Genomic DNA, 25,345 nt, shown 5'->3' with positions numbered 1-25,345 from the left:
ACCTCAGTTTCAGCCCTCTCTGACTATAAATTATGCTCACAAAATAAGAGAACATTTTGCCAAAGCTGGTCTTGGACCTTCATACCCAAGTGCTGGAGTGCAAGAAGGATATGAGGCTGAATACAACACAGCACCCTGCTCCCTGCGATGCCTTGGCTTTGCTCTCCTTCCCAGTTCCTTTGATTATTACCTGAACCAGTGCTAGCTCATAGAAAATAGTCCTGTACCGATGAACAAGGAACGAGATTTTGCCCTGCCTCTGGCAGTTGGGCAACATTCATCCTTCTAGAGGACTTTTTGCTCTACCTCTGCAAGCTTCATGCATCAACGCTTACATTTTATCAGCACAAACTAGGAACTTTTTTGCAGCACAGAGTCCTTCAGGGCTGTGTTCCACGTCGCTGTGGGGAACCTGGTGTGCTGGGGTCACCGCTGGGGTTACATAGGTGCTTTATGTTTTGAGCAAGTTTTGGCTTTTTGTATGCCCCTGTGAAATGTCTGCCATTGACCTCCTAAAGGATGGTTTGCTGTTCATACTGTGGCATTTCAAGAGGACTTAACTGCCTGAGGTCCTTCCTTTCTGGTGGAAAGCACAATTTTCATCAACATTGCAGCCACTGTAGCTGTTCCCTGAGGGCACACAGTGTAGAAGAGACCACAGACCCATTTACCTTAGCAGTGCTCTTATTCAGGGGCTCATTATACTTTGGCCCCCCTGTTTTTCTCTTGTTAATAACAAGCTTTTGTCATTTGTAAGCATGCTGCTGACTTGACTCAGTTTGGCCCACATAGTCCTGCAGAAGTCAGCTAAGGTTGTCCTTAACCAAACGATATCTGGGTTTGAAAAAGTGCCCAAGTTCACGAATAAAATTAACAGCCATAAGGAAAGAAAATCCTGCTTCTCTCTTTTTGTAACACCTGGCTTATAATAAAATAGTTCACATAACTTTCAGGTTATTTAACTCTTTCTATTATTCCTTTAAAATATGAAAATGAAATAAAAGTCTCCTTTCAAAAAGAAGAATGGAAGCATATGCATAAAGAAAAGGTGAAATGAAACATCTCAACTACTCTGAGCTACCCATTTCTATTGAACAAATTTCATGCAATTTGTGATTCATGTCAGCACCTTCAAAAATGCATTATTTCCAGCAAATTTATTATGTGTCCTTTTTTCTTCCTACATCTAATGAATTACATTCTCACTGCAAATTGTGTCATCCAGCCTCCCACTAAGCAGGCCACAGGCGTCCGTGTGCACAGGGACCTTCCACAGCTAAATGAAGCCGTGAGTTCTGCTCTTGCAGCTCTCCATACAGCCCTGAGCTTCCTCTGACTTTCCTCCCATAGCCAAGTGACTGCACCATGCCTTTGCACATTCCCTTGCCCCTCTCCCATTGCTTGCTAATGCCTCTCCCCTGCGTTTTCCCCCCCTCCAGCCCTGCAGTTTCCATCCCTGTGCAATGTTTGCAGCTGGATGCTGCTTCGGCTTTTTGCACCCCTGGCTTCCAAGGGTGCGTCCAAGGGTTCATCCCTCCCGCAGCATGGGTAAATGGGCTGCAATGTGGCTTCTGTTGAGCTTGCTGTAAGGAAAAGTCTAAAAGCCAAGCCAGAAATGTCAGTTTTCACCTCCTCCCCAGAGGGAAATAGGACAGTAACAACAACACTCAAAACTGAGTTTTTCCTCCTGGAGAGCTCATCAAGAAAGCCCCAAGGCTGGAGAAGGAGGGGAAGGATGGATGCAGATACGAACGCCGGGAGTAATGCAGGTCCTCTCCTGTGGGAATATAGCTTATCTCTCTCTTTCAGTCCCAGTCTCAGTCTTGCAGCAGCCCCTTTGCCGTGCAGCCATCCTCTGTGAGGATAAAAAAAAAACTTTTTCCTTATTTTGGAGAGGACCCACAGAGCACATCTAAAAAGGCATTTAAGATTAGATACAGATCTTCAGATCTTCAGATTAAAAAAAATGAACTCAGCTATCCAGGGTCTTTGAATCATAAACCCACCTCCCACAGCTGACTGTGCAATGTGCTCCTGACATGTTCCTAATTTCATACACACAGCATTACCCATCTTCATGCTGTCTAACATGTCTTTGTAGCAGCAAAAGCAGGAGCTGCAACTGGAAAGAGTATGCTACTTCCCATCTGTGGAGGTTAAAATCTTTCAGTGGCCACCAGCTTTGCATGGCAAAGGGTTGGGATTTGGTTGATTTTCCCCATCAGCAGGTGATGGGAAAAGTTGTCTTCCCCATTGATGGGTGAACATTTCTACTCTGTGCTGTTACGGTTATCGCCATAGCTTAGCTGCAGTTATGCAGATCCACTTAGTCCTACCCCTGATGCCCTTTAATCGCCATATCCCTTCAACATTGGACTGCAGGAGCTGGATTCAGGCATGCTAGAGTGCTCCTGAGCTGCTCAGCCTCCTCTGCTTTCTTCCTGCAAATGTTCAAAGCGCAAAAGCTGAATTTCATTTGAACACATCAGCAATCACTGTTTGCTCACTTCCTGCAAAAGCATGCCGGGCTGAATACTCACAAAAAGCTAATTTAAGCATGACTATATCATAGAAAGCCAGTTGCGAGTGATCTGTTTGATTGCAAGATTCACAGTGTATGCTGCACTGGGAAATTGCATGCCACTGATCAGGGAGCAGAATCTGCTCCCAGAGCTGCACGCGAGGAAGATGTTTACAGCAGACCATGCTGAAGCAGCTGGCTGCTGAAGGATGTGCTGCTGGAGATGCTTGCAGATAATTCAGTGTGGAGATGCCTTCCCAGTGCTGTTTCACTCTTGCTGCAAAGAGAGATGACTTTTATCAAGGGAGGTGTTCCCAGCAAGTGACTATATTATGTTCCCTGTGGCATTGCCAGCCCTGCCTGCCTGCAAGGGGTGATGAGCACTGCGAAGCATGGCTCTGGGGCTGCATCTTGCAGCTGTCAGTGGCAGCAGGACCTCCACGCTGTGGTGGGGAGGTGTTCGGTGTGGGCTGTGGGGAACCACGTGAAAGCAGAGCTTGTCCTGTGGTGCCCAGGTGCCCTCTGAAGGCAACTTCTCCCTCCCCTAGTCCTGGTCCCTGCAGAGCTCGGCTGAGCAGTCCCCCCAGGCACATTGCCTGGGATGAAGACTGACAAAGTCCCCTCACCTCAAAATACACAGCCATGTCTTTAATGTGGCACCTTCAGCCAAAACCGCCCTGAACCTCTCTGGGACCATCCCCTCCTGGCAGACTCATCATTTTCCTTCCTCTCCTCCTTGGTTTTGTCCTAGTAGAAGGAGTATTATTTTCCTTCTTTTCCAGTTACCTGGCTTCGTGCAAGTCAAGCACTTTGGCCAAGCAGCGGTATACAGCTTGCCTTTGCTGCAGGTCATAATGCTCTGACTGATGTGTAGGATGATGAGATGCCTGTGATGCACATACTCAGTAAAATCTGTCTCAATTTTATGAGCGGAATCCATCAACTCATCAATCACAACCATAATTACTTTATTAGGGGGAAATAAGAAGCTACTGCTATGGCTTTCAGGATTGTTCCTATCTGGATTTACACCATAGTCCAACACAAATTCCCCCAACACTTTAAAATCAGTATTTTCTCTGTTTGACTTTCGAGTGATGTCTTTTAAAGTGGTGTCACTTTTAAACAGCACTGTGCCCCCCAGCAGCAGGTAGCCAGAGGATTTGAGTTCTGATGGTGCAAATCCATTTGATGGCAACTTGCTCATCAGCTCATAAGTTTATATACCTGGTGCAGAATCCCCACTTCTCAAATTAGCAATGAGAAGAAGCATGTTCTCATATGATTTCAGCTACAGCAACAATAAGCAAATATTTCTTCTTTCTGCACAGAGCAGTCAGCCCAGCTCTTGGCCTGTAATGTTCACCCTCTAGGAGCCAGACCATGGGCAGAGAGAAGAGCACAGACAAAAACAAAAATTGGAAAAACCTTTCTATCCAGGAGAGCAGTGAAGTTAGCATATTGCACAAGATTGGAGGATCATTCAGAATGGCAGGGACCTGTGGAGGTCCGTAGTCCAGGATGGGTCAACAGTGAATTCAGACCAGGATGCTTTGGGCTTTGTTCTGTTGGGTCTTGAAATTCGCCATGGATGGAGACTCAATTACCTCTCTGGGCAAGCTATTACAGTGCTTGACTATCCTTATAGTAAAGTCTTTTTCCTTAAATCCAGCTGGAACCTGTCATTTCAACTTATTCCTGCTGCCTCCATGGATCAGCATGAAGTTGGGCTCTGCCCCCTCACCAGCCTCTTTGTAGGTACTGGGGGCAGGCTGTTAGGTACCCTTCAGCCATCTCTTCACCAGATTGAACAAACCCAGCTCCTACCGTGTCTCCTCATAGGGCAAGCGCTCCAGTCCCAGACAATCTTGATGGCTGCAGGAAAACACAGTCAGAAACTCCCTGCTGCAAATTTGCTGCGGGCATGGTTGGGGCTGAACTCCTTGACTCTCCTAGTGATGCAGGTTTGCTTTGGCATACACTCTTGCTGCTCTACCAGATTTCCCTACTTTTTCCTCTCCAGATCACTGATCTCTGACGTGTTTGACGTCTCTGTGTCCTTTCTGTCTCAATGATGCCAGCAAGATTTTTTGGGGGCACAGGATGAGCATTGATGGGAAGGCACAGACAGCAGCAAACAGTACCTTTTTGCTTGGTCTGGCTGCTGAATTGTTGCATGGTTTTCGACAGCTGGACACAGAGTTGGCAAATAATCCACCATCCCTTCATTTCCCTTTGTAGTATTATAATAGAGTGGACTATGCAACCAGATACAGCCCCAGTGGGATGAGTCTGGGTTCTGGATTTTTAAAAATTGTTTTGGAAAGAAATGAGATTTCATATGGTGGGGAGCTGAGGCAGAAAGGTCTAAATTAGAGGTGAGGTCAAAACTTATTCAGCATAACTCAACTTCAGCTGGCTCAGTGATAAAGGAGGAAAAGACATCTCAACATAAGAAAGAATTTTTTTACAGTAAGAACAATAATTCACTGGAACAACCTCCCCAGTGATGTGGTAGAGTACCCATTGCTGGAGATTTTCAAGATGCAATTGGACAGGGTGCTAGGTAATCTCATCTAGGCTGCTTTTCCCATGAGAGGTTGGACCAGATGATCTTTCAAGAGCCCTTCCAACCTGGACTGTTCTATGGTTCTATGATTCGATGATTTGTTTGGTGCTTTTTAGACAATATGAAATTTTCTAAGAGGAAAAAATATGGGGAAATGCTATCTCAGTCAATAATTCATTTATTCCTGCTTTCCCTAAGGATTAGGCAAGAAGAGATTTTTTTTTTTTTTTTTTTTGCTGATTCTTAAACTCTATCAGAAGTGGATAAATTTCTTAAACTTCATTTAATTTAATCCGCCTGCAAATATTTAAACTTCCTGCAGTTCCCTTCTGAGCCCATCCCCTGGTAAATCCAGCCAGACTTTTCTCACCCCCATAGGTCAATAATAATGGTGTACCAGCTGTTCATGAAAGATTTAAGATTTGATTTGGGAAAAAAAACCCAAAACCCAAGACGATTTACTTTTTGTGCATGTGTGGACATAATGGCTGAAAGTCATTATGCAACATAATTGATTTGTGACAAGTACCAATAAATGCATTTTGAAAAGGGCCAGTATGGCATGTCATTGCATGCATGTGCATTGCAACCATGCTGTGTGTGGGTAATACCAATATCCATACCAGTGGATTGGTACTGCTTCTCTTGCTCCCAATAGCTGGCACTAAATACATAAATAGAAATAAGAGTCAGGCAGAACCAGTGTTAGCATATGCTGAGGATTTTAAACATACAAATTACTCTGTTTTCCTATTTCTCAGAAATACTAGAAAGTAGTAAAAGAAGCTGGCTGTCTTATATTTCTTTTTAAACTTTGCCTTAGGGAGAATGGCAATTTTTGCTTTTTTTTTTCTCCATGGTATTGGAGATGAAGTCTTCCTTTTGAGGATGATAAATTCTGCAGGTAGTTGTGCATTGACACCCAGAATGCTGATTACACTCTCCAGAAAAATTGCTTTCTTTCAAAGCCAACAGATAATGCAGGGATACAAGCAACCTTGGCTATCGGCATAATGCCAGCTCTGCGAACCTGTGCTCTCTGCATGACAGTTATTACACAGGAGTTATCTGCTGAGTCTCTCCTGCCTTTCTCCTGCAGCTGAGTCAGGGGACTGATGGAGGCAGGATGGCGGACTTCCTAGTGCTTGGTTCTGGTGCAATTGAAAGCCCCCATACCCTATCTCAGCTTTTCCTAAACATTTTTTTTCCTGTACTTTTTCTTAATAACCCATGTTAATAATTTACATATTAATTTCTGGACTCTCTGTGCCTTCAGCAATCATCAGGCACAGCACACAAAGTGCAGAGTTGGGCTCTGAAATACCCATTCAGTTATCACAGATATGGTGGCTTTTGGTGACCTTTCTTTTCACCCACACCTTGTTTGTTCCAGATGTGTTGGCTTGAGTGAAATTCAAGAATTTAATTCTTAAACTCAGATGTTTGTATAAATGCATTTGTGAATTGTAAAAAGCAACAAAACCCAAGCAAAACTGTGAGCCGCTAGGCTTATGAGGACAGATTTCCCATGGATTTTACACATATTGTCTCTCTGCCTGGCAGTCTCCCTGCCTGTTTCATGATAGGCAGAAGCTTCTCTGTCTGTGGGTGCAGTAATTCAGGTTTCTGTCTCCTTCCCTCAGCCACCTCTCTCTATGAAATGTTTAGGTGTTCAGCATCGTGACGACTGCTACTCCTCTGCTGAAGTGAGCTCAAACAGGTCAACAGGCAAGAGACACCCAAAATACCTCTGAGATCCAGAGACAGGATTGCTAACACATGTCATATCTTAAAGAAGTGGGGCCAAACTTGACTGAGAAGTGTCTACAGGTGATAGAGGGAAACTGGAAAACAGCTTGGAGGAAAGCTGGATGGAGAGCATTCCTCCTGCCTCAAGGCTGGAGGAACAGGACCTATGGCAAGTGTTTGGCCTCTTTGCACTGAGGTCAAAGTCGGTGGGAATCTTTTAGCGACAAAAGCAATGTCCACATGGGGTTTTCACCCCAACACTTAACAGCTCACTCAGCTGGGACAGGCTGAGCTAGGGCTTGGGAAGTCAGTGTCTTGGTGGGTTGAGGGTCTGCTCCTGAATGTCTTCAGTTTTCTCTCCTAGGACAGCTGCCTCTTTCTTCATGTTTTGCCACCCAGTTTGTAATTCAGAATTGTTCCTCTAGAGTCTTAATTTCCTCATTTACACCCTGAACTTACCTTATGCCAGAGGGAGACTGTAAGAAACAAAAATGCATCATGTTTTAAGAGAGGGCTTGGGTGGGGGTGAAACACTTCTAGCCCTCAGCACAGTTCCTTGAAAATGCCACCCCTTTCCAAGGCACAGGAGGAGCACAGAATGGGGCATCTACTCCAGTCCTCTGCCATGCAAGCAGCAATGAAAGACAGTCCTTTGCATGAGTATAAGCAAGCTGAGCAAAGCTTGGCATGAGCCTCTGGACATGCTCCTCTCACACCCTCCAGCAGGGCACACCAAGGAGGAGCCCAGACTCTTGCTCAGTGTTTGTTTCTTGGCAGTAATGAGGTCTAATTTTAGACACGAATGCCAAACATTCAAAATATTTTAAGAGAGATATTTGAGTGTGGCTGAGGGTGGCCTCAGGAAGCCCATCTCAGCTGCTGCTGCGTGAGTGAGGTCCCCATGGCTTCTCCTCACAAGTGTTGCGGGTGTGGGACACGGGTCTCCAGCTGGAGTAAACCATCAGTGAAACAGTAGACTCATCTCAGTGTCTCCATGTTTGTCCTGAGGGCTGGGGCATGTTGGGCATCACAGTCTTTACCAGGACAGCTTGTGGGCTCAGGAGAAAGGCAATAGGGTGACGTGTCTCAGCCTGTGTTGTGCAGGGGGGTTGGAACATGGTGACAGTCTAACTCTCTGCTCTGGCCTTAAATAGTGTAAAACCAGTTTTTGCCTATTGCTCTTTTAGTCTCAAGGGCCCTTCTGCTGCTCTTCTCAGTATGACTACCCTGAAAAGCAGAATTACCAGCAAACTTTGTCACCTCGCTGCCTATGTCCTTTCCAGGCCATTTCTGAATACAGTGACCGGCCCTGCTCTGAGCATGCATTCCTCCAGTCTGTCCTCACTCAGCTGTGATTCCCTTTTCTCCTCCACGTTGCTGAAAAAATAGTGAGCTAGTGTCTCACCACGCCACAGCGATTAGTGTTTTCCCATGGCTTCCCGTGAGAAGCTTCTGTATGCAAAAGTACCCCTACCCATGCATCATCCTCTGGATGGGAGAGAGGAGGGCTGCTCAGGAGCTAGCCAGAGGTGCCACAACTCTGATTTACAGATTGGAAGGGTTATTCATCACCCTGGATGGGGAGGCTCTCTAGTCTGGTGCTATGGGGCAGGAGAGCAGGTCATCTACAGCGCCTGGGGACCCATTCCTCCCTGCCTTTTTCTACAGCATATTTCCTGATGGGCTGAAGAGCTGCTCTGTGGAGAGGCAGGCTTAGATGTATGCTGGGAAAAGCTGCCTGTCTCCACACTGAGAGGGAAAAGGGTGAATATACTCTTCAAAGAGAAAATGTGAATTGTAAGAATTATCCTCAGACTACCAATTTCACCTTCCTGTTCTGGCCAACTATAATGAAGCTGACCCCAATGAGGCAGGGTTCATACTTTCCTCCTTAAATTGTCCAGAGGCTTTCCTGAGTTTTCCAATGTTGTTAAAGACCCAAGGAGATGTTTCCAGTAATTGAATCTGACCTGCCACATCATGAGTCCTGACAACACCCAAGCCATGATTATGGCAAGCAGGAATTTGTCTCTGGGTCAGGGTCACTACTCTGCCACTGACTTTTGGTGTGGTCCTGGTCACATCACTTCATCTCCCTCTATTGAGGTTTCTCATCTCTAAATTATGATGACACTTCATACAATATTCCTAGTTCAATGCCCTGTTTGCCTGTAAGGTCTTCAGAGCAGGAAACATCTCTCATAGCTTCACAACAACTACTAGCCACTCCAGGCTCTGAAGTAATACACACAGTTGCTGACTGTGTCTATAAATTGTTAGCTGTGCTTCATTTGAAGTAAACCCCCAGCAACAGAGTTCATTTCAAGGTTGTTATATATATACACACACACATATTGTTCTTTTACAATACATATATATTATTCTTTTTAATAAATTGTTGTAACTTTACCAATTTATGTGGTCACAGGGGACTGTGTTCGCCCAGAGAGGTATCATTTCTCTGTTTGACTTAAACAGTAAGAAGGTGTTGACTTCCTACCTGGAGGTCCACGGAGCTAACAATAACTCCTGCCTGTCACAGGAGGTTTTCACATTACTTTCTTGCATGTCAGCTGTGTTGCTCAGGGACTGCTCAAAAAATTCTTGTTTACCTTGCCCACAAAATGTGATGATTTTTCTTTTTTAATGGAAACTGTCATAATGAAAATTGTCCAGAAATGGAGAAAGTTGGTAAAATTAAAATTTTTATTTTATTTTTGTGGTAGGATATGGAAATACAATTATTTGGTGAAACTGGCAGTGTGGCACATGGGAGCTGTCGTTTGGAGAATACATCTCATTTCCCACATAAGTCAGACTCACTTGTCATGTCGTTTCTAATGCGAAACCATTGGCAAAAAGATTTCTTTTGTAGTCCTAATTTAATATAGTTCTCCCTCCCCGCCAAAACAACAACAAACTCCTTCAACAGAACAGTGCAAATGAACAACATTTATTTGGAAAGTAGTTCTTGGCAAAAGCACCGAACCCTTTAATATGATATTCAAGTCTTGAAAGACAGTCTAGATGAAAAAAACCCAGCTAATTTACTTCCTGAAAGTTTTGTGTCCATTTGCTGAAACTTTAGGAGTAAAGGCTCTCGAGAGGGGCAATTTTGTAGGAAACAAAAAAAGCTGTTTCTCAGTGAGTATTGAGAAATACACTGCAATCTGCTCAAACGACTGAGTTTCAGAACTACCAAATATTTGTATCAAATCAATTATGAACAATCTATAGATCCCAGCTTATTTCCCATGTTATTTCACTACATTTGAAGCAAGAAATAAGTTTATGAATAGGATGATCAATCAGTGCATCACTGGGGAAGAGGACAAGCAACAAAACCTCACTCACTGCATTATGCCTTTGGAACAAATTGAACAGACAATCTAGAAGTTTTTATAAAAAGAGGAGCTGATTTCACCCTGCGGGCAACTGAAGCACCTAATACAGTTGTAGGCGGAAGGTGTGCACTGAAACTTGGAAATGCTAAAAAAAAAAAGGTAGGAGGAAAAGGAGGATTTGCTTCTCCGTGTTCTACTGGCACCTTTCAGATAATTTGAAAGCCCATCCCCAGGTGGCAATATAATTTAACCTTCACTGGAAAACCAGTAAGTCCAGGTGCTGAAAGAAAAAAAGACTTGACCTGGCTTTATTGCAAAGCCTGTAATTTGGGCAACTGGTGGTTCTTGCACCTTTCATAAATGACAATTGCCCTGTACTCAGAAATGGGAAACGCAGAGGTGAGGACTCTGCCTCTGGAACCAGAGGTCCCTGTCCTTTGCATGGGGTGGGACTATTGCTGCGGCAGACTTACCTTCCCATTCTTCCTCAGGTCTGAAAAAACACAAGGTTTGTCCAAAGATGATGAGCATGCTCCTGATGGCTTGTGCTGTGGTGGTGTGGTCAAAGGTGATCTAGTTTCCTTTCATCACTGTCCTGGTTTCAGCTGGGATAGAGTTAATTTTCTTCTTAGTAGCTGGTAGAGTGCTGTGTTTTGGATTTAGGATGAGAATAATGTTGATAAGACACTGATGTTTTGGTTCTTGCTGAGTAGAGTTTACACTAGTCAAGGACTTTTTAGCTTCTTGTGCTCTGCCAGGTGCATAAGAAGCTGGGAGGGAGCATAGCTAGGACAGCTGACCCAGACTGGCCAAAGGGCTATTCCATACCATATGACATCATGCTCAGTATATAAGCTGGGGGAAGAAGAAGGAAGGGGGGGACATTGGGTGTGATGGCGTTTGTCTTCCCAAGTAACCGTTACGCGTGATGGAGCCCTGCTTTCCTGGAGATGGCTGAACACCTGCCTGCCGATGGGAAGTAGTGAATGAATTCCTTGCTTTGCTTTGCTTGTGCGTGTGGCTTTTGCTTTACCTATTAAACTGTCTTTATCTCAACCCATGAGTTTTCTCACTTTTACTCTTCCGATTCTCTCCCCCATCCCACCGGGGGGGAGTGAGCGAGCGGCTGTGTGGTGCTTAGTTGCTGGCTGGGGTTAAACCACGACAATCACTAGCCTGAAAACACACTTTAAATGTGAGAAGTCAGGAGGCTGGAAGGCAGGAGCAGTTCCCAGGGGACTTACTGCAGGAAATTTTAAATGAATTCAGCTGCCACCTTTGCTTCAGGTGGAAGAAGGGTTTCTGGACAGGGAGGATGCTCAGCTTCCATCACTGCAGCTCACTGATGGTGTTCCTGGACAACCAGGACCAAACCAGCCCCGGGACAGAAACCAGCAGCTTGCGGTGGTTTTAACCCCCTCAGAGCTGCACCTCCCTGAGCCCTGCAAGTGGGACACCAAGCTACGTTGGCTACATTTAGAGAAGGGTAGCTGTGCGCTACCTTGGCAGTCAATGGGGACAGAGAAGCATCTCAAGAAGGAGACCAGATCTAAGACCTGAGTCCTCCCTTTGGGCTGTGGATTATCCTTTCCCATGTTCACGCTCCCATCTGCCAAGGACATACCTGGCAGGACTTTTCCTGGCAAACGCTTCTATGCCCACACTTGCAGAGGAGGACAAAGGAGGACCCTGTGGCAATTTAACCACGACTTTTCTTTCCTTGCCTTTTTCCCCTGCCTGTCCCTTTCATTCCCAGGTAGATCACTGTCAAGCAGATTACCATTAATATTGGCACTGATTACCAGTAGCAGATAAATCACGGAAAGCAGGGCTGGCAGGGATCCAGGTCACTCGCTGTCCTCTTGCCTCTGGGCGCCATGAGCTCTCTTTCATCCATTCCAGCTAACTCTCTCTTAAAAGCCAGCAGTGATGGGTACTAAGCACTGTCCCAAGGCACTTAAATCTTCTTTACTGTTAGAAAGTGCTCTGTAATGTAAGCTGCATAAATCTTACTTTTATCTACCTTTTTAAAAACGGGTATACAAAGGTTTTCAGGGATTTTGCAGAAATTTGTGCAGAAAAGGACACACGGAGCTGGCTGAAGAGCAATCCCAAAGTGAAGATGCAGAACTCTGGCTGCGGGGTGGGGATGCTTCGCCCCCCCATGCAGTGGCAGGCAACGACTGGCTGTGCAGACCAGCTCCCTGAAGACTGAAGAAGATCAATACAGCTTTATCACTTGAGAATCCAGCCTTGTCTCTTTGGCATTACTTATTTATAAAGGACTCTGCTATTTAATAAGTTTTGGCTGCCACTGAATTTATCAACTGGCTGATCCAGCAAAAAAGACTCCATTGGCCCCTCTGGTGCTGCTAGTATGGGGGAGTCCGGCTTGCAAACCCCAGAAAATTTGCACACCACATCACCACTGCTTTCTCCCCCTAGCCGTACTCCAGCACAGGAATTTTTTTGTCTCTTTGGCTTGGCTGGACTGAACCAAACCTCCAGAGAATGAATCACCCACCAGGCTCATGGCTATGGGGAGGGAGGGGTTACTCCTGACCATGAAGAGGCCATAAGCCAAATAATCTTTCCAGGCTCTAAAGGACAGGTTGAGGAAAGAAGCTGTCGCTGCCAGGGACACTGCTTCTTCCTTCGACATTGGTGGGGGTCGTACCCCATCTTCCCATGGGGGAATGATTTACGGTCAGAGATGCTATGTAGGTGTAGGCAGGATTTGCTGAAGGAGGTGGAGGGGCTGGAGAACAGGACGGAGAGAAAGGGGGAGAGGTGAGGGTCTGAGGAGATGTGACTGACAGCTTTCCCTCTTCTTGCAGTGCTTTGTGGAGATACCAGACTGGTCACCATTTGCTGCTGTCCTTTGCTGGATAAGCAGCCCTTCAGCTTAATGAAGGGAGGTGGTACAGGGGAAAGGCAATCATCACCTTTAGAACAGGCAGTGCCCCAAATCTCTGATGCGAAGGGGGGACTGCAGACACGGAGAGCTCGCCGTGGCCTGGGACTGCCGCTGGAGCAAGGACCTGCAGGCTGTGGCTGACTCTGCTTCCTGCAGCATCAGGCAGATGGAAATGAAGAGGAAATGAATGTTGCTGTTGAATTGAATGGCTCCCTGCTTTGATGAGGATAACCATACCCCAGGGAACAGGGAATAGATTTATGCCTTGGCAAAGCAAGCAGGAAGGAAATAATTCTGCTAGGCACAGATCGCTTCTTCCATCTATTACCACTGCTGCGAGACACCTGGAAATATTGGTTCCTCCAGAAAAAATTCAGGTGTCCCAGAATGGAGCAAGACTCTCTACTACTAGGGCTGTTTTAGCAGCAGGCAGAATTGCTTCCTTTGCAGCAGTTATTTTCTCAGGTTATTTTCCTCCACATCCCTGAGGCAACACTAATGTTTCTTTTTATGCTCATCTAAGCAGCTGATTGATTCTTCCTGGAGCTTTTCCTGTGTCGGCACCAGCAGGGCACTGAGTAGCACCCAATAACACAGCGAAAGTCAATTAGCTATATGAGGCACTCAGTTGCCTACAGCCAGAAAATTTCCTTTCCCAGCTACTCTGCCTGAAACCCCATCACTCTGACAGAAAGAGGATGGTGCCTTGTTGCCTCTAAATTAGGAGCCCTGAAAGAGGAGAGGATGGAGATCCTGCATCTAGCATCTCTTCTTCAGTGCTCTCATTCTTCCATCTGTGCTCGGGGCAGCCCAAGAAAAATATGTCCATCATCCTGTGGCTCCCAGTGGTTGATGGGATGGTTTAGGGAGCACTCATTTCAATGCTACTGCATGTTCATATGTTAGACAACATCTCCTGACCAATTACAGCATTTGTGGACATACCCAGCATTTATGTGCACATCACCATGTTTATGGAGCAGTGCACAGTTATGAAAAGCACATGGTTTGTTAAAAGAATAGTAATACTTCATTCAGGCAATCAAGGAGAAGTGACTTGACAGCACTACTGAATAGCCTTTAGGAATATACAGTTTTAAAAAAGATGTTCTTCACAGGACACAGCAGAGCTACCCTGCCTTTGGCCAGGACATTAGACTTAATAATCCTCAGTAGGATTTTCAGAAGTGCCTCAGGTTTGCTAGAAGGATATTTCTTATCCTTAATGACTTGTGCTCCTAAATTATTTAGGTGTCTTCGACAATCTCACCACTAATCCTAATGAAGGCCAAGCCAGGCTCTTTAATAAGCATGATGCTGCAGTCTGCACCATTTGTGTCCCTGGTAGAAGTTGTGCTGCTCAGTTGATGGGAGCTGATTAAATCTGTATAACTCACCTACCCAGAGATAACTGTCCTGAATGTTCCCATTTTTCCTTCTGTCAAAAGATAAAAGACCTTTTTGGTGAATACCCATCAATGAAGGACAAAAATTGTGTGCCTGGACACACACAGGCAATTCTTACAGCAAATCCCACTAGTTTGGTAATACTTTGCACCAACATGATTTGGGGGCAATATTTCTCAGCATATGCCCTGGGGCTGCAGGTCTAGCATCTCAATACACATCCCTTAAGGCACAATATTGTCCCTTAAGGTCCAGTGAACACTGGTATTATTCACAGTAAACCTGCAGTGTTCACACCTGGGGGCAAATTTAACTGCAAAGTAGGAAATGCAAATTTTTGGTTCAAGCACAACGGGAAACTACATGTGCTCTGAACAGTGGAGCATGCACAATTTTTTTGTAATACTTCTGCCACTTAGGTCTAAGCAGAGAACTTCCCAGAGAAAAGTAGTACGTACTTCATCAACCTCTCCTGCAAAATATTAACTCTGCAGCCCAGGTGTTACTGTGCCTGCTAAAACTGCTCAGCGGTGTTGACTGTATTATCACATACCTCTTCTGCTATTGAATGAATAGCCAAGGCCTCCTCCCTTACTTTGCAAAAATCAGTAAAAAAATCATCACAGGAGTCTGTGTGATTGTCTTCTAAATGATCCCACAGTTCTTGAAAGAGGTCAAACACAGATCAGCACGCTGTGTGTATGGGAGGAATGGAGCAGATACCAGGTTATTTCCTGTCAGTACTTCCAGAGCCCAGCATCTCACAGGGAATTCCAGCTGTAGCAAAATAGGAAGCTTTCCATAGAGCAGATTTTGCCATCAGAAATTGCTGTTTGTTTGTTTGTTTGTTTGTTTGTTTGTTTGTTTGTTTGTTTGTTTTTTCCAGCAAATGCTTTTATGAGAACATGTTGGTTTTGATTATATTTTTAATGGGAAAAAAAGTTGCAGTAAATTTGCCATTTTTCTTTAAACAATGCAGCATGCTCATTCTGCACATTCTGGCCTTCACTTCTCCACAGATGTTAAAATGAAACAACTCCATAATATGTGGAAGATTGAGCAGGATTAAAATACACCGCTGTGAAGGTGAAGTTTTTCCTCCTCAGACAAAGCAAATGACATTTAACAATTAGCTTAAACAAGAAATTTATTCAGAACTTTCCATGCCATGGAAGTTACATTCAGAATTTCACTTCCAAAATGGAACGAAAACAAATTTCTAAAGATTTGGGCTTTCTTTCTGGCAAGGTGTTCCCAGTTTCCAATCACCAGCAACCCTTGGGGCAGGTTGAGGACAGTTGTGCTCTGCAAGCATTGTGGTCTATTCTTATATCTCAAATCACACTTTAAGGCTACTCGCCTTCAGTAAGTCTGTTTTCTTTGGCAGCAGAAATGATTGCTGGGGTGTTGTCCACCACCCTATTGCATTATTAAATGAAGTATGTCCTCAGAGTGGTGAGCACAGATTAAACCCAGCCCAAGCCCCTGAGAGCAGAAATTATGTTATTGATGGACAGCTGTAGGAGCCTGGAGTGCAGAAGTTGTTCTTGCCAGTCACTCCCAGGCACCACCTGGTGGTCACTGTTGTCTCAAAATCACCTTTTTCCTGGAATCTGTTTCTTTAGGAGCAATAGTAAGTAAAAGTAAATCTCTCTAATTCAGTCTCCCCTGCAAGGCAGGAGCAGATCTGCCAGGGGTGGAATGGGTGAGCTTAAAGTAATGTGGGAGATGGGAGACACAAAGGAAGGGAGAGCTTGTTTGGGAGCTCAGGTAGGTGTTTGTGCAGTGAAAGCAAGCTGAGCAAAGGAAAGGGGAGCTTAACAAGTAGCAGGAAGACTGAAAAGCAGGGGAATCTGTTCAAATAAATTAATGCTTGCTCATTTGCAGCAGAAGGGGTAATACATCAGGTATGCATGTTTTTTGGGGGTTGTCAGGGTTTGTTTCAGAGAACATCTTGCTTTAGCCTCTCTCCTCTGCTGTGGGGGAAATGCCTGAGTATTCCCAGGTACAATGTGGCTGCACAGATGGACAGAAGTACTGAAGGACCTGGACTCCAAATGTGAAATGGTGATGCTCCTCTGCACCTGGCATGGTTACGCTGTGAGACCTCTTGCTGCTTGGTGTGGTGGCTGACAGTTGTGTGCTTGGGTTCAAAAGTGCTCAGACAATTTGAGAGAAGAAAAGTTAATTGTGGGCTATTAAACATAGAGATGCTCTTCTCCAGGAGCCAAAATCACTGGCAGTCAGGGGAGCGGCTTGGGGGCAGGGACTCTGAGTACATTTGTTCTGATCTTGTAATCTTCTTTATGCATCTGAAGGTTATTGGGATAGCTCAGTTTTCAGTTACTTCTTTTGCTCTGGATCATAGAATCACAGAATTGTCAAGGTTGGAAAAGACCCTTAAGATCATTGAGTCCAACCGTTAACCTATCACTGCCAAGTCCATCTATACCATGTCCTCGAGCACCACATCTATCTGTTCTTTAAATACCTCCAGGGATGGAGACTCAACCACTTCCCTGGGAAGCCTGTTCCAATGCTTGACCACCCTTTTGGTGAAGAAGTTTTTCCTAATATCCAACCTAAACCTCCCCTGGTGCAGCTTGAGGCCATTTCCTCTTGTCCTATCGCTTGTTTCTTGGGAGAAGAGACCGACCCCCACCTCGCTACAGCCTCCTTTCAGGTAGTTGTAGAGAGCAATAAGGTCTCCCCTCAGCTTCCTCTTCTCCAGACTAAACAACCCCAGCTCCCTCAGCCGCTCCTCACAAGACTTGTGCTCCAGACCCTTCACCAACTTTGTTGCCCTCCTCTGGACACGCTCCAGCACCTCAATGTCCTTCTTGTAGTGAGGGGCCCAAAACTGAACACAGCACTCGAGGTGTGGCCTCACCAGTGCTGAGTACAGGGGCACTATCACCTCCCTGGTCCTGCTGGCCACACTATTCCTGATACAAGCCAGGATGCCATTGGCCCTCTTGGCCACCTGAGCACACTGCTGGCTCATGTTCAGGCAGCTGTCAACCAACACCCCCAGGTCCTTTTCTGCCAGGCAGCTCTCCAGCCACTCCTCCTCCAGCCTGTTGGATGTTAGAGGTTAGGGGGCATATGGCACACAAAATTGTAAGCTCTCTCTGCCCTGTTCAGCCTGGGTTGGAAGCAATATGTCTTATTTATGTATGTTGCCAGGGCTTATCTAACAAACATTCTGGGGATAGATTAGCGGTGTCTACACCGTGCTTTGGGGTGCTGTATAGACATGCTTTTCTGCACGTCTTGAAACTAAGCTCTGTCCTGCTTCCCACCTGGAAGGTCCTGTTAGCTCTTCATGCTGCCAGTCTGGCTTGCAAGGGGGTTACTGCACCGGGGGAGTGCCTGGAGGACCTTCCCTTGTGGGTATCTCAGCAGGCTGCACCCTAGCCTGAGGGTCTCTCAAGCCCCCTTAGGAAGGGTACTTCTAAAACTGAGGTAGAATAGAATTGGTGGGAGACAAGAGGTATCTGAAGAGGAGACACCTAGCTATATTATCTTGTTGCCACTTATAATTCCAGTCACTTTCCTGCTGATGCTTCTGTCCATCATCAAAGTGGAATGGGATCAGAGAACCATGAAGAGTAAATTTATTATATTGATTTTTTCAGTTCCCCCCCCCCCCCCCCTTTTTTTTTTGTCCTATATGTGAGCATGACCTGTAATGGAGAAGGTATCCTGCACCTGCTTTGGCTCCCAGGGGTAGATGAGGATAGCTTTCTTCCAATTACACGGTAGCTGTTTGGATTGCTCCTCGCTAAGAGGAACCTGCATCAGTTAGGTCAGCAGGAGATTGCTTGTTCCTTTCCTAAGGTATCCATTTAGAGACGTGAACATCAGCTAGGTGTCTATGATCTTAATGAAACTGTGATCCAGCTTGTATGCCTCTGTCTTCCAAGGACAGAACTCAGCTCTGCTATTTTCGTAAGTAGATTTTTAGTGTAGTTTCCTATGAAATGAGGGTTAGCTCATGATGATGTGTGTGTATACTTGCACAAGCAGAGCTGTGCGTGTCAGCCCTGTAACTCTGAGACTCATTTCAGCAGAATATGACAAAATAGTAGGGAGTTTCAAGGTGTCAGGGTAAAGAAGAGCAATGCTGCTAATGTTGTCTGAAGGAAAAGATGCAATATGTGACTGGGGAACAGAGATAGCACACAAGTGAGAATTGAAGCATAGAAGCATCTGTGGGAAGGAGCTTCCAAACCAAAGCTGTTAATCCTCCATAGTGGATTCTCCAACACAGCGTAGAAAAAATACACAGAGCTGATGGAGATGAGGCAGCTGGTGCCCAGGCTGTCCTTTGTCAGTAGCTAGCAAGAGTGATCAGCCTTTGTTAGAGAATTTGAATCAGTCTTACCCTGGAAGAAGGGGAGCGAGGCAAGAAATGATGGGAGATAGCATGCTCCCTGTTCATATGAGGGCATTTGGGCTACAGGAATATCAGTTATGTCCGTCCTAATGCTCCAGCACACCTGATGTGGCATGAAGGCTATCATCAGTCAAGTCATTCCTGCCCTTTCAGAGTACAGCACTTGAGTGTTGGCCCATCAATACTGATGTGACAAGCCCCATCACTAGACTGTTTAGGCTCTACAGGCAGGTATAGTAATGTTAGGTGTCTGAAGCCTTACTCATGTCTCGTCACCTGGTGATGGTGTCCCTTGAGGTCAACATCTGTCATATAGCTTCCTTCACTGGAGATATCAAGCCCAGCAGGCCTCCTTTATCCATGGAGGGAAACGGGCTATGTGGCAGCATGGTTCATCTGCCCAATTTCCATGCTCCTCATGGATAAAATTAATGATACTGTACAAATGCCTAGACAGCAATGCCTGCACAAAGCAGTCTCATTCCAGGTATAGTTACCAGTGATGGTATCGACAGGTCCTTGAGAAGTCTCTTGGAGTCAATGACACCAGATAGATAGCACTGGCCCTGCAGAGAGGAGCAAGAGTGCACCAAGTCTTGGCCTGGCAGCAACACTGAGTGACTAAATGCAGAATCATGAGTTGAATGACTGTCAGAGTGCATCAGCATGGGGTCTTCAGTGCAGCTAATTTCTGCAGAAAGATTACACACTGAACTCCAGGGACTATACTGGTTTGACTCACCAGTGAAAAAATGTGACTCTCTCAGATGGAGAAAGAGGTTCTCTAGATGCCCAAAATCAGAGGAGATTTTGAGAGACAATTGTCTTTCTGGTCCTTTGTGCTCAGTTGTAGCTTGCTCCAGGTATGGTGTCATGCCTTCCATTGGGGGAAGAATCTGCAGCGTTGGAGAGGATGAGCAGGGGAGAGCTGTGGAGCAGCGTTACTTGAGGACTGGTGGGAAAGGTGCACAGGGAGATCAGCTGGTGGCTTGATTACAGTGTGTAATTACATCCAAGAGAGACAATGTCAGCTGCTAAGAGACTATTAAATCCAGCTGAGAAAGACATGATAATTTTTTTTTTCTTTCTCCATCTGTTAAAGTTAATTTCATATCTTCACTGATTTTAAAACACCTATCAGTAGTCTGTTCACATGCTGGACTTGGCCCTGCAGCACAGGACTCAGCAGGTACCAGCTGGAAAGTAAAATATTGCTGATGGACAGGGAAGAGAATTGCAGCATGAAGTCTGTTTCCATTGCCCCTCAGCTAGAGAAGCATGGGTCTGTGCAGGGACTGAATCAGTCCTGGAGTGAACCTTGTGAAAGGATTGCAGCCAGCTTTGCATCCCCATCTTACTGACTGCAGCAAGCTGTAAAAGCTAGGACTGGAGGCCAGCCAGATCCCACTCCTGTCTTTCCCCTCCCTTGGCTGTGGTTTGGTACAGGGGAGTTCCCCCGATCTAAGTGGTCCTAGGGCTGGATTAAGGAGTCTGACACTTACCTACCACCTAGTGACAGAAATGGGTGGGCAAAGGCAGGTCATTTGCTTCATCTCACATGTTCGTTGGCTGATGTTCTGGGTAAGGTGGTGTGTCTGCTCTACTCCCAGCAGTCCCAGGTGGACTCCAGAACAGCAGAAGTGAACTAGAGGACTAAACACACCTAAAACTCCTATGGAAAAGGTATCAGATTTAACAGGTTATACATTCTTTGTGTGATTAGTTGCCACACTCAAACTGGTAGTGGAGCAAATTGGAGTACAAGTCTATTGATGTCACTGCACTCCTGATCAAATTAAAACTCAATGACAAGATCTTCATTTTTCCCCCAAAAAGGTTCTGCCTTGTCCCGATTCCTCCCAATGCCTGTTTTTCAAATTTAACAACATCACTTGAATTATTGAAAACCAAATTATTTCATATCATGGGCCATCAATCATGTTTTAAAAAGAGCCATCAGTATTAGGCAAGAGAAAGAATGATTCAAGGATTTCCAGCAAAAGCTGAAAATATCACTAATGAAAGGCCAAGTGAAATCTTTTCCTAATAAAAGCCTCAAGTTGTAACCAGAAGCTGTGTGCTTTCAGAATGCCTTATCTTGGCATTGTTCTGATTGTCCCCAGCTAAAAGAAGATGATATATCTTGGACTCACAATGAAATTTAATTGGTGTCCAGATGGTTTTGTGAACAATGTTGCATTTGAATAAGCATTTTCCTCTTGCCTGAAAGTGCTTTAGATAAAGCACAAATGCAATGCATAAAACTGACATTGGCTTCTGATCACCCCATGCCATGTAAACTCATTAATTAAGTGTTCAACCAAGGTCAGAACCAACAAAGGGAGCAAAATGCTGCTATGGGTTACTCTGAGAGGCAGTCATTTTTAGGTGTTTAATAGTTATCTAATAGTCCCCCATTTTATTTTTAGCATTGATTTTCATCAATAAAAGTAGCCAGCATGAGGAGAAGAGACAGAATCTGGCCCCTGGATAAAATGGAAAAAAAACTGCGTAGGAATCCTAGGGCTGCAAATAAGGTTTCTGGGAGAGGGTTGGGCCCTTAAGAGTTAATGTAATGAAATACATCATTACAGATTTTGTTTGCGTTTTTCTCCTTTTTGCTGTCTTGGCAGGTGGAGGCATCTGTGGGATGTTTTGCAAAGACACTGAACTTCTGTTAAATTTTGTACCATGGAGACTGTAATGATCTACATGTCTTTGTCCCTTGCTTGCAATTAATTGTGGCGTGTGTTCAAAATGGTGCTTGTTTGGTACACCTGGATGAGTTGGGCAGAACGATTTAGGCAGCACAACCCAAGAAGGCCGTGAAATATTCATGACATATAGCCTTTGCTACCTCCAGTATAAAATGTGTGAGGTGCCTCTGGATGTTAAGGAGGCAGGCCAGGTGGTCAGTAGGGTAAGTAAGTGGCCTGGGAGCCCGGTGTGCATGCACATCTCTGGCAGTGAGTTGACTGGCGGAGTTGGCTACTGGAGGGACCAGGGGTGTCCCAGTTAACTGCTAGAGACACCACAGGGTCTCAACTGTGGTGGATACTGGATCCGAGTGGAAATACCTTCATTTGCACAGTTTGCTCAAACTTCTTGGTTGTATTCAACTTTTTTATACTGTATTATTCCAAGACTTCATGTTTTCAAGCACAGATTAAGTGCTTAAGAAACAATTTGGAAGAGGATCTCTTCAACTTTCCAATGCAAAGTCTTATGTGGTCATTATTTTTTGTTATTCTTTTTGCTGTAAAGAACCGATTATGGCATGGGGTGAGAGAGTTTCAGATGAACCTGATTTCTCCCAACGCATCTGGCAAACTGAAAAACACCCCCATACAAATGAAATAATTTTGGGCCAAGTAAAACATTTTATGTAGACCAGAAGAGAATATTTCATGCCATAAGCACAACCCATTGAAATAAAAGCCAGAAGAGAATCGAAGGAACTTTGAAAAGTTTCAAGGGAAACAACTGAAATGTTTAAACTGAAAAAAGCCCATTTTTTCACAATTCCATTTTCTATCACAAAAGTTTTGGGTTTGAAATGCTGCTGTAAGGGTTGATACTGCTGGGGACAAGACTTTGAGCTGGGCATCAGGGGTCTGATTAGGGGTCCTCCTAAGGACAGATCAATCTGCAGTGACTGGCAGTAAGATTTTGTGCATGGATTCAGTGGGAGCAGAAGGAGGCATCGATGGCCTGCTTGTGGCTGATGCTGTGACCAGCTGCAGAAATCTGGATCCACACTGTTATATTTTGGCAGAGCTCACGAGAGTCCCCCACAGTCCTGGGAAGATGTGCCTGGCTTGGGGTACTGGAGTAACACTGCTCCAAAGTTTGATGGCCAGGTCTGACATCTGTTACAGGAACCAGTTGTGTAAATCTCCCAAGGTCTCCCTTGGCTTTAAGGAAAGCCATAAACTTTGTTCTAATATATGGTCCCGTCATTAGGGAGCTATGCCAAATTATACAGACAGCTCTAACGTCTAAATCCTCTCTGGAAATGCATCTGTGTCTTATGAAAGTTGTCCAGCCAGCCTTATTTCATTCCTTCTAATTCTGCATTGCCAAGACCTTCTGGCAAGAAAGTGCTTCTTGTTTTTGCAGCTGAAATGCAGCAGAGAAGTACATAAGAACAAGAGTAATATCAAAAAGCAGCTGGTAAATGCTGAAGAGAGACCTTGAGTATCAGAACTGGTGCCAAACAAAATTACATAAGATAATATTTACCTGTCTCCCGGGATTTGTTACAGAGTGCTGGGGAAAAATGTCCCATAGATCGCTGGAGGGCTCCTAGAGCAGAACAAGAAAATGAGTGTCAGGACTTCAAGGAATAAAAAACAGACCGATGTTGCGGTCAGGCGAGGATCCTTCTGTGTTAGTGTTCCTAATAAACTGGAGGTTTGGGAGGTTGTTTTTCAAATGGAGATAATTAAACTACAAACTGCAGTGGGTTAAGAGGTTTAGAAATGAAGTCTGATGCAGTTGTGGTGGAGAAGGTAGAATGCCAGTTGGATATGCCTTGGATTTGGTTGGGGATGTTCACTCCTTCTCTGTCAGTCAGTTGTGGGAGGCACTGGTGTGCTGCTTCGAGCACTGTGGTGCCAAAGTGGCAGGGAGCCGGACCGCAAGATCCACACGAGCACGTCTGTTTGCGCCAGGAGCGCTGCGAGACTTGATTTTGTATCTTCTCTACGAGCCCCACTGTGGCTCTATCTAACAGCACTGTTCTCACCTGCTGGTTTTTTCCATCAGCCATCATTTGTCTGCTAGCAATAGATGAATGCATGCACTCTTGGCTGGGACACTTGGCAGGGCTCTGCCCAGTGGCTTGTTAAATTATGTTCAGCCCTCTGGCACTTCCCCCAATGTGCTGTGGCTCTGAAAAGCATCCATGTGTGATGATACCCTCCACTGCCGTAGCACGGGCTCAGCTGAGCCAGAGGGGGCCTCAAGATGGGAGGTCAGGATCTGTGTCGCTAAAGGATCTGCTGGAAGGAGGAGGGTCTGTTGGTCTTCCTTTGATGTCCTTTCCAGAGTGGAGCTTTGCCCCAGTTCCTCAGCATAGCCCAATTGCCACTGCTTCCCCTGTCCTGACGGTGGCACCTGGGTGAAGACGTGCTGGCCACCAGAGTTCCTGCCAGGGCTTCAGCAGCCCCTCAGGTCTCAAGGGTTTCATTGCATCCTCTGACCCACGTGGTGCACCATGTTCATTTTTAACCTTCATGAGAGGAACATGAATTGTCAGTTATTACCTTCAGCTTGAGTTTGCCCAGCCTAATGCTCAGAAGGTCAAATTCTTTGTCCCTTCTCAAATCTGCCTGCATACATGGCTTGAAGGCATATGTCCTGGTACCTGTTGTGCAGAGGTAAACGTCAGTCTTTCGTTGCAAGTGTGACATCCATAACGAAAAAGAAAAAGCTAAACATGGGAAGCTCTTATTTCAGAGGCAGACATGCTTTTGGGTTTAAAAGTTTCCAATGGGGTGGAGGTGAGGGATCAGCTCTGGCTCCTATCTTGTCCCACAAAGCATGGGAACAATGGGCAGAGAGCAAAGGCAGGAGATGGCAGACAGCAAATTAAGTAATCCTTTTTTTTTCTTCCTTAAAAAGCACAACCAATTCATTGATACAGGATCTGAATGAAACCACATGTTTTTCTAGCTCCTACTGTGTTTTTGACATATTTAAGAGTCAAGGCTAGGCAGATGAGGAGCCTGGGTTTTGGGAAGTCCAGGGCTGGACTCAGGTCTGGAAGAAACTTTATCTGAAGACAGATTGTCAAGCAGCTGCTTCCTAGAGGTTGTTACTGCCTTTGGCTTTCTTCTTCTGCAAAGCACTGACAGTAGCCACTGTTTGAACTTTGCTTGCCAAATCACACACACACAAATATGCATATATGAAAGCATCACGTCTCCTTGCCCTTGGCTCATTCTTTGTACCTTCATTGCCCAACTGTTCCCAACGCATCAGCTGATTACCCCTCCTTCTTCCCAGAGCATGGCTGGCGGCTGCCTTTGGACAAGGCTCATTGAAACAGAGTCAGGGCAAATCGAAGTCAATCAGCATGCAGGGGAAATGTCCCGCTTCACTAACCCCGGCAGGATGACTCCAGCAGAGACATTCATCTCAGTTTCCTGGCTCTCTGGGGAAAGGATGAATGACAGATGCTGGAAAGAGCTTGTACCATTGAATTTTTAAAATGTACTTTCTTTTACCATAGCACTGCCAAGCTTGTGAGTTCAAGGAGTGGGAGACAATGCCCCAAATTTGTGAGATGGGCACAAAGCTCATTCCCTTGTAAAAGACAATAAATCCGGGGTTCCTCTTATTTGCCTTCTGGGTTTTGAGGCTGAAAATGCAGTATAAAACAGCTCTGCCCCCAGCACAGATTTCTCACAGGTCAGCTGGCATGAGCAGAACAGAG

At 45.3% G+C, this 25,345-nt stretch overlaps 1 protein-coding gene across 1 annotated transcript in view; it reads left to right on the top strand.

Annotated features, from left to right (window-relative positions):
* CST3 (cystatin C) overlaps window positions 1-25,345 on the top strand; it is a 57,255-nt gene that overhangs the window by 21,075 nt on the left and 10,835 nt on the right. The gene's annotated exons all lie outside the window — the stretch shown is intronic.

The sequence above is a fragment of the Platalea leucorodia genome, assembly GCF_965183815.1.
Source record: "Platalea leucorodia genome assembly, chromosome: 3".
In the NCBI taxonomy this organism is placed as follows: domain Eukaryota; kingdom Metazoa; phylum Chordata; class Aves; order Pelecaniformes; family Threskiornithidae; genus Platalea; species Platalea leucorodia.
This window is presented reverse-complemented; position numbering and strand designations above follow the sequence as displayed.